The following is an 8,943-nucleotide window of genomic DNA, read 5'->3' on the forward strand; positions in this document are numbered from 1 at the left end:
TTTAAGCCTGGGGCCTTCTCCTGCTTTACAATTCAAAAGAATTTACAATTCTTTTGGTTTTTTTTTTTTTTTGTATATATATATTTTATTTGTGGTTTTTCCTTTAACAACCAACATTTTTTTGTGGACAGTGCACCACTTTTTAATTCTGGGGGATAAGAATATTCCAGCAGATGGCTAAATAATTAAATCTATCAGAAAAAAATACTGACAGCATGCCAAGATGAAGAACCAAATGGATAAACAATGGATTGCCGCCATATATTGTTCAATTTATCAAGCAAGCCGTCCCTGGGTGGGCTCGAACCACCATCCTTCTGGTTAACAGCCAGACGCGCTAACCCATTGCGCCACAGAGACTTGGCATAGGCCTCCTTCCACCTGAGCATCCATAGCTGGGCTGGCTAGACAGCAATCGAAAACCTTGGTCCCAAGACACAGTGTGTTCCTCGCTCTCGCCATCAGATGGGAAAAGAGAAAAACCTGGATGTAAATATTGCTTGAGACAGACTCCCAATATCTGTGCCAGTGGTGTAGGGGCATCATGCAGGGTTCCCAATCTTGTGACCCGGGTTCGAGTCCCGGCTGGCGCACGTCTCCTTCCACATTTTGCTCTTCTAGGATGTACAGGCAGCATCACCGGATGGTGTTTTGCGCCTCAGATTCTGTTTTAGTGGGAAAAGAAGAGAAATGCTCTTGATGAGAAGAAGAGAAATGCACTGACATCACCTCGCATTCTCTCTGTTTTTGGGTTTAACTCTTATGTGGATAATTGTGGCCTAAGCCCCAGAATCACTTATCAGCTGGAAGAAGTGCCCACAGGAATGAGATTCGAATCCCTGCACACAGACTACATGACATGAGTTGTCTTTCAATTTCCCCACTCAGCTATCTTGCTAAGTAAGCAAAAGGTACCTGCAGGTGTTCTTGGGTGAACTCGAACCAACCCATCCTTCTGTTCAACAGCCGGACCCTTTGACCCCTTGTGCTCCAGAAATGTGGGATACAGCTCCACCTCAGCCTATATGAAGAGCTGACACCCACCTGTCTCCCATTAGTGGCTCATAGGCAGCTTTGCACCATCTAAGTCACTTGTGATTCCTGCACTCAGCATCCGTCTTCTTTGAAGGTCCAAGCCAGGCTGGTTGGATGGAGACAGGGGTGGGATTCTATCGGTTCAGTCCGGCTCTGTAGAACCAGTAGCTGTTTTGGCCCACCTGCCCACCCGGGCTCTTACCTGACCTTTATTTGCTGATTTTTCAAACTCAGCTGCCGTGAAAAAGCAGAAACAAAGTGCCTCTTCAAATGCTGCTTCCCTGCACGCAGCACTGCTCAGCTGTCCAGGCAGCAAGCTGATGAAGATTTACATGCGCGCACAGTGTGCAGGGAAGCAAATCGTAAACCATTGAACCGGTAGTTAAACCAGTTGGATCCTACCCCTGGATGACTCTAGCAAGCCTTCTTGGAGGACCAAACTGTGGGGTGGGATGGTGGAACAGAGAAAAGAAGGAAATTTAGAGCAATTTTCTGGCCAATATTTTGCCATGAAAATGAACTTTCCTGAAAATTTCACCTGCGGGTTGATGAATGTTTTGGAAGTAAAAGCTTCCCATGAACCTGGGACACAGCAGTGAAAGTGTTAATCCTGACCACTAGAAAACCAGGGAACGACAAGGGGCCTTCAACCCTCCAGCTTCTCCTTGGAAGGTGCATCAACCCCAGCCTCAGGTCCTGCAAGTGGGAAGGTTTGTAAGACAGCCAGAGAATCTTTTCCTTTGAGACTGTGGGAAGTATACCCCAAAAGGACAGAAACTTCACACACCAGAAACCTCAGAAAATAGTGCCAAGAAAACTCAAGCCAGCCTTTCCCCTTTTAAGAAAACCAAGAATCACTAGCTGAAAGAAACAACTCAGAGCAGCCTGCTGTTACAAAAGTAACAAAAGCTGACCACAGAAATACATAATTAGAGCTGTTAAAATAAGGGGAATCAGACTAAAAATAAATTCTCCAAGGTAAGCCGAAACTCCCTTTTTCCTGCCCCCTCTCCCCCGCCCCCCACAAGATTAATTCCTAAAATAGGAAAAGACAAAAGATTGAAACAGGTTTAGTTTATCAGGGCAGGAAGGAAGAACTCAGAGCAATCACTAACCAGGACAAAGGCATTAAGCCATAATAGGAATTGCCCAAAGCCCCTCCATTACATCACCCAGCAAGATTCAACTAAGCTTGGGACTCAAGACAACCTACAGAGTTACCCCTGTATGGCCCCATGGGAGTCTGACAACCAATCAGGATACATTTCTTGCCACAGCATCAGGAAGCAAGTTCAAAGGGTATAAATCTCTCTTACTCTCCACTCCATGTGGTCAGCTACCCAGAATCACACATGCTTGGTGGTTCTGCTTCACCATTAAACCATCTTTCCAAACAGCCTCCATGTTTTCAGTATCTTTCTTCCCACTTGGAACTGGACCCAGATGGACATTTTTTTCCAGCAAGTCTTTCACATCCTCCCTAGTTGGAAAACCCCAACTGCTGGTGGCCTGTGAAGAGACCCCTGCCTCACCACCCGGGATTTCAGGCAGAAGAAGGACTGGTGAGGATGGAGAAGCTTCCTCAAAAATTTTTTTCAGAGCATCTACTATTGCCAATGTTACCTGGCTTGTTATCCTGCAGATAACTTGATGCAGATGGCAGCTCTCTCTTGGTATCCCCTGCACTGGAGGCCTGGGGCTGAGAGGCTTATATACTCTTTCTCCCACATCCCAGATGTAATGAGCCATTGGTCAAAGCCGATGCCCAGAACCTCCATTCAAGGAGGAAGAAAGGTTTAAAAAAAAAAAGAGGGGACGAGAAGAGTCCCCCTTCCACTTTTATCCAAAATAAAGTTAGCTTGGAAGTTGTCAGAATGAGGGAATTCCAGGACCTCCTTTTTCCAGGCTGGATTAGAAGTTGGCTCAAAGGGCTAATCCAATGTGGATGAAGGGTTTGACTTCTCAAAGCTTCTTTCCTGGCTAGCCAATCTTCAGACAGCTTTTATAGGAATTCACAGCCAACCTCCAGCAAAGTCAAGAAGAGAAGGACTAAAGCAAACCCATAATTACACAGCATCTCTTTTTTCTCGATTTTTTTGCAAGATTAGTTCTTGGTAGGCCATTGCTGAGGCAAAATATATTTGTTTTGCACATGAGGAAGGAGGAACAGTCTGCTGCACTCCAAGAACTCAGGCAGAGAGTGGTTCAGGGAGATATTTCCTGTACAGGGCTTGGAACTTGAAATGGCTCTGATGCTGAGAAAAAGATGTGTTTCTGCTTGGTTTCGAACCAAGGACCTTTTGCGTGTTAGGCAAATGTGATAACCACTACACCACAGAAACCACAGGTATGGGTTAGACTCAACCGGCATGCTCATATCTTTTACTGGCTGTCCCAGATGGATGCTTGCAGTAGGGCAACAGTCTTCAAGCGTGGCAACTTTAAGACTGTGGACTTCAATTCCTAGAATTCCTCAGCCAGCCATACAGGATGGGGAATTCTGGGAGTTGAAGTCCACAAGTCTTAAAGTCTTTCCAGGTTTGGAGGTCCCTGAAGTTGGGGATGGATTAAAGATCTGCTATTCTTTAGTGTTTTGTGCCTTTACAGAGCTCCGTGGCAGATTAAAGGATGAGGGAGCATAATTTAAGGCATTTTCAGGCTGCTGGTTGAATCCTGTTGTGATGACCCGTGGCATGGCATAAAGGCAACACAGTCAGATAATCAATAAGAGTCCCTTTAATAGCTCCAACTTTGCCCCCAATGTCCAGGTTACCTTCTGGCTGGAGAAAAACTTTCTCAGGAACAGCCTTTAACTGCACAGAATCAAGTCCAAAACATGGTCAACAAAAACGGTAACTATAAGTCCAGTCAAGCCAAACTGAAGTAATTAGTTTGGCAGGGCAGAAGCAAGAATTCCAGACATGAAGGCACAGCAAAACTCACACAGTTGGAAAGATGCCAGGAACACAGATAAGCAAAGACAACAGAAGATAAAGTCATGTTTGCTCACAGCAACTGCTGCAGTCAGCATTCAGTTCTTATAAACTTTCATTCCCAGGTGTGACTAATGAAGGGAATCAGGGCCCTTTCCTTCCTCGTAAGCCCCACAACCAATGTTACTGTCTTCTCCGTTCCTCCCTGCATGCCCAAGAATGAAGAGTGGGTGGGCCTGGGTCTTCCTCTGAACTCCCTCTCCCTTGTTCTACCTCTCCCCTGTTTTGCCCAGCTGGACTTTGCCCTTCCCCAGCCTCCTCCACATCCAACAGAGCCACACTCCCACTCCCTATCAGCTGTTTGTCTTCCTCCTCGGATTCAGACTCTGCCAGGGGCATGACACCTGTTGTCCAGGAGAGGGTTTTTGATTTTTTTTTGCAAAATATTCCCCCATATAACTTTTGTTAGATTTAAAAATGTAGACAACCTTTTTGAACTAACTGCTTATCTCTAATTTTAATTTCCCAGGGATTAAACATATTACTGACAGTCACATTTTAACCCCTCCAACTTCCATCAGCTGGAAAAAGGTCCAATTTTGTCCCACACGTTCACCAAGGCAGAGGTGTTATTCAGCAGGTTCTGACCAGTTCTGGAGAACCGGTAGCGGAAATTTTGAGTAGTTCAGTGAACTGGTAAATACCAACTCTGACTGGAGATTTTATAGTACCCTTCCCCTGCCATGCCCACCAAGCCACACCCACAGAACCAGTAGTAAAAGAATTTGAATCCCACCACTGGACCAAGGGTTCCATTTCTGGCAGGGACACTCAAAAGCGGATCCCATCAGTAAAGCCCAAACCTATTTTAGTTTGCTGTTGTTGTCATATTTGTGATTTTGAGTGGAGATCAATGGGTAACTCAGAAAAAGGCTGCCATTGTGAATGCAACCAGGCAAAGAAACGGACACTTCCCAGCTGGGTAGGGTGATATGAAACCAGATTGCCTGGAGAATGAATGCAAGCCAAGAAATTGAAGATCCAAATGTCTCATATAATTTTGCTCCCAGCAAAGAAAGTCCACAGAAGACCAGCTGTTGATGCTCAAGAGGAATGACCATTCTAATGCAAATTGGAAACCGTTGCTCTGAACCATGGCAGATTTTTTTTCCCTCCAAATCCAGTTTAATGCTTTTTAATTAAAAAAAAATTATAATAAAACTTTACAGGAGAACTAGAGAGCATGATGAGAAAAGTTTGTAGGTGTCCTAAATGTTTACACTGGCACTAATGAAGGAGAATGTTTGTACTCAGGGTTGATACGAGGGGTTCTTGGTGCTGTCTGAGCTTGCTTGTTTTCTTGCAGAAGTTTATTTGCCAAAATTGGGTAAGGGTCATCAGTGCTAGTAGACTGCAATTTGCTGTTAGTTTATATTCTGGTGGCTTACCCCGTCAGTGTGGGTAGTCTTAGAAATTCTTTGGTTGGCTGTTTACTGTTGGCTCTTTAACACTTTCTTGATTGGGGTAATGCTTACTAGATTGTTGGTCTGATGTTAACCTTGGAGTTAATCTATAGTGATCTAGGTGCTGATGCAGGTGGAGAGATGCTTGGGTATTTTTGTTCCCTTTTGGCAAGGGTCTTCAAACTTGACAAGTTTAAGATTTGTGGACTTCAACTCCCAGAATTCCTGAGCTAACATGACTGGAGGAGGAATTCTGGGAATTTACAAGTCTTAAAGCTATCAAGTTTGAAAACCCCTGCCTTTTGGCCCGGTTGATTGTTCTTTTTTGCATAGTCTATAGATGTTGTTAATGTCTGTGTGACTAATGATGGCTGATTTGTCAGAGTGTCAGGCTTCTAGAAATTCCCTGGTATTTTGGGATTTGGCTTGGTCTAAGATGGTCACAATTTCTCAACTGAAATTATGGTTAAATCTCTCTAGATGTTGTGAAATTAAAGAATCTTCATTGTGTCTTCTGACTGCTGGTTGATGTTCGTAGGTGCATACTGCATCCTGATCAGCAGAGACCACTGTCAACTCATAAAATATTTATCTGGTCTTTTAGAGTTGCCAACAGAAAGGGAGAGCAGAGTAATGGAGCAGCTTGCAAAACCGAAACTGCAATCCATAAATGTTTTCATAGATAGTTTCCAGGCGACCGAAGTTTCTGCCGCGGAAAATTCTAACTGGAGAGCATGATTGATGACTCTTGGCTATGGATATGTCCCATTGGAGAATATGAATTATGATACACCCAGGGGGTGGGGGAAAACCAGGGTCAAGGGTGACAATGAATGACGTGTCTCAGAGTCGGCTACATCCAAGCAGTACCGGCATGTCTTCTCCTAATAAATCTTCTCTAAGCTTTGAAAATCTGGCTAGAGACTCATGATTTAAATGATGGTAAGTACCGGAGCCATGGCAAACTAGAAACTCACGCCTACAGAAAAAACACCCATACTAATCAAGTGCTCCACTACCAAAGCAACAATCCAACTTCCTACAAGAGAGGTTGATAAGGACTTTATTTAAATGAGCCCAAACACACTGCAGCAACCCAGAAAAGCAGAAAAAAGAAATAGAGCATCCATATAATATATTTTTAAAAATATGGATATCCATGCAAATTATCAAAATGTCCCTGACCATTCAACCCAGGATTTGGGTTTGGTTAGCCTAGAGAAAAAAGGGACTAGGGGAGACATCATAGCAGTATTCCAGTATTTGAGACACTGCCACAAAGAAGAGGGGGTCAATTTATTTTCCAAAGCACCAGAGGACAGGACAAAAAACAATGGATGGAAACTGATTCAGGAGTGAAGGAACCTGGAATTAAGGAGAAACTTCCTAACAGTGAGGACAATTAATCAGAAGAACAGCTTGCAGTCAGGAATTGTGGGTGCTTCGTCACTTGAGGTTTTTAAGAGGCTGGACAGTCACTTGTCTGAAATGGCAGGGTCTCATTCTTGAGCAGGGGGTTGGACTAGAAGACCTCCAAGGTCCAGCTCTATTCTGATTCTGATTCTAATTCAAGGAGCCCCGGGAAAGCCAGCCGTCGATAGTATAAGGGCAGGCACCAAGAAAGAGCTTGTTACGGAAAAAGGGCAAGTGCTTCAGGACCACGGAGAGCGCCCAGCGCAGGTTCAACCTATCAGGGACATTGCTCCAGCTCTTCCGGTTGTCCAGCAGAAGCCCACAGAAAGATACAGCTGGCCGGAATTGGGCAACTATGGCAACATTACGAATTTTGGACTTCTGGGAGTCGAAGTCCACAGGTCATAAAGTTGCCGTCATTGCTCAACCCTGCTTTAGGGTGTTGCATGTTGGAAGATAAAGCTGATACAACAGATAAACAAATATTTATGCCTCAGTAACAAAAAAGCATTGTCAGGATGGGAATTGAAGCTCTCACGTGGAAAGCCTGGTGCATTCAAAACCCAGCCCTTCATTTCTGAATCGTCAAGCAGGCCGTCCCTGGGTGGGCTCGAACCACCATCCTTCTGGTTAACAGCCAGACGCGCTAACCCATTGCGCCACAGAGACCTGACGCAGGCCTCCCCTTCGGCTCCTTCTACCTGAGCATCTGTAGCTGAGGCTGGATAGTCAATAAGCAATAAGATATGCTGGTCAGAAGACACAGTTTCTTATACCAATGTAGTATAAGAATAATCCCTTCTAGCTTTCATCCCAGATTTTATTTTCGGTGGGAGAAAAAAGCCACACTACCAAAGCCAAAAAGAAGCCCTGGCACTAGGTATGCATCTCCTGACTGAGAGAGGCTGATGCCAAGCCCTGTGCCAAGTCTCTGTGGTGCAAGGGATTAGCACATCTGGCTGTTAACCAGAATTATGGTGGTTCGAGCCTACCCAGGGATAGCCTGCTCGGTGGCATGATTCAGAGGTGCAGGTCTGTGGGCTTTGATTCCCACGCTGTCAATGCTTTTTCTCACTAGGATTTAAATACTTATCTTATTTTTTACCTTCCAGAATGCAAAAGGGGGAGGAAACATAAAGAATAACATCTCCTTAACCCCTCTGATGCTGTAGATATCAGACTGGAATGGCCAGCAAAAGATATGGGCATGCCGGATGAGAACAGTCTGTTTCTGTGGTGTAGTGGTTATCACAGCTGCCTCACACACAAAAGGGCCCTGATTCAAAACCAGGAAGAAACACAATGTTTTCTCAGCATCAGAGCCACTCCTCACTCAAGGAAAGGGCAGGAAAAGGCTGCACTGGGACAAGCGAAGAATCCCACTCCCTCTTCTATTTTAATGGAGAGGGAACGAATGAGGAAAGGCTTATGTCAAGCCACCAGTCAAGAAGGGCTGGCTATCCCAGGTGAGCAGACAGTGAAAAATTAAAGCCTGTCTGAGTTTTCAACTCCCAGAATTCTGAGCATGAGGGAAAAGGGAAGGTTTCCCACCCATAATGGCCTCCAGTTGTTGTGCTGTCAGCCAAAAGTTGAGAGATCTCATTCAGAATTCTGCAGAAGATGCCCATTTTGTTCACTGGATCTCTCTTCTTGAATTGGTGGAAGAAAACTGTCAAATTATTCTTGAGATTATCTGTTAATAGGGAAACTTGTTTCCTTGTTCAAGGTGTTGTATATTTCTCCAAGGAAGAGTGGCCTCAGTTGGATCTTGACCAACAGCACTCCACCGAGAAGTGCTGGAGAATTCTAGGAATCTGGCTTCTCTGGGTAAGAACCTCTGTCTATGGTAGAAATGTAGAGAAGGTGGGAATTTAGATTTTATTTCTGATAAAAAGGATCACTCATTTATAACCCGCCTTCATTAATATTTGGAAATAACTCAAGGCGGCAGATATACCCAATATCCCTTCCTCCTGCTATTTTCCCCTACAACTACAACCCTGTGACATGGGTTGGGCTGAAAGAGATAGGTTAAAAGTCACCTACAGTGGTGGGATTCATTTTTGTTTTTACTACCAGTTCTGTGGGCGTGGCTTGGT

The 8,943-nt window shown here is 44.6% G+C and overlaps 3 non-coding genes across 3 annotated transcripts; all 3 read right to left on the reverse strand.

Moving 5' to 3' along the window:
* Positions 1 to 286: 286 nt before the first annotated feature.
* TRNAN-GUU (transfer RNA asparagine (anticodon GUU)) lies at positions 287 to 360 on the reverse strand. The gene has a single exon. It is a non-coding gene; the product is annotated as a tRNA-Asn (tRNA).
* Positions 361 to 3,304: 2,944 nt separating this feature from the next.
* On the reverse strand, positions 3,305 to 3,377 carry TRNAV-AAC (transfer RNA valine (anticodon AAC)). The gene has a single exon. It is a non-coding gene; the product is annotated as a tRNA-Val (tRNA).
* A 4,062-nt stretch (positions 3,378 to 7,439) lies between these two features.
* Positions 7,440 to 7,513, reverse strand: TRNAN-GUU (transfer RNA asparagine (anticodon GUU)). The gene has a single exon. It is a non-coding gene; the product is annotated as a tRNA-Asn (tRNA).
* Positions 7,514 to 8,943: the final 1,430 nt, after the last annotated feature.

Source organism: Pseudonaja textilis, chromosome 2, assembly GCF_049901715.1.
Source record: "Pseudonaja textilis isolate UNSWEBS1 chromosome 2, rPseTex1.2, whole genome shotgun sequence".
Classification (NCBI taxonomy): domain Eukaryota; kingdom Metazoa; phylum Chordata; class Lepidosauria; order Squamata; family Elapidae; genus Pseudonaja; species Pseudonaja textilis.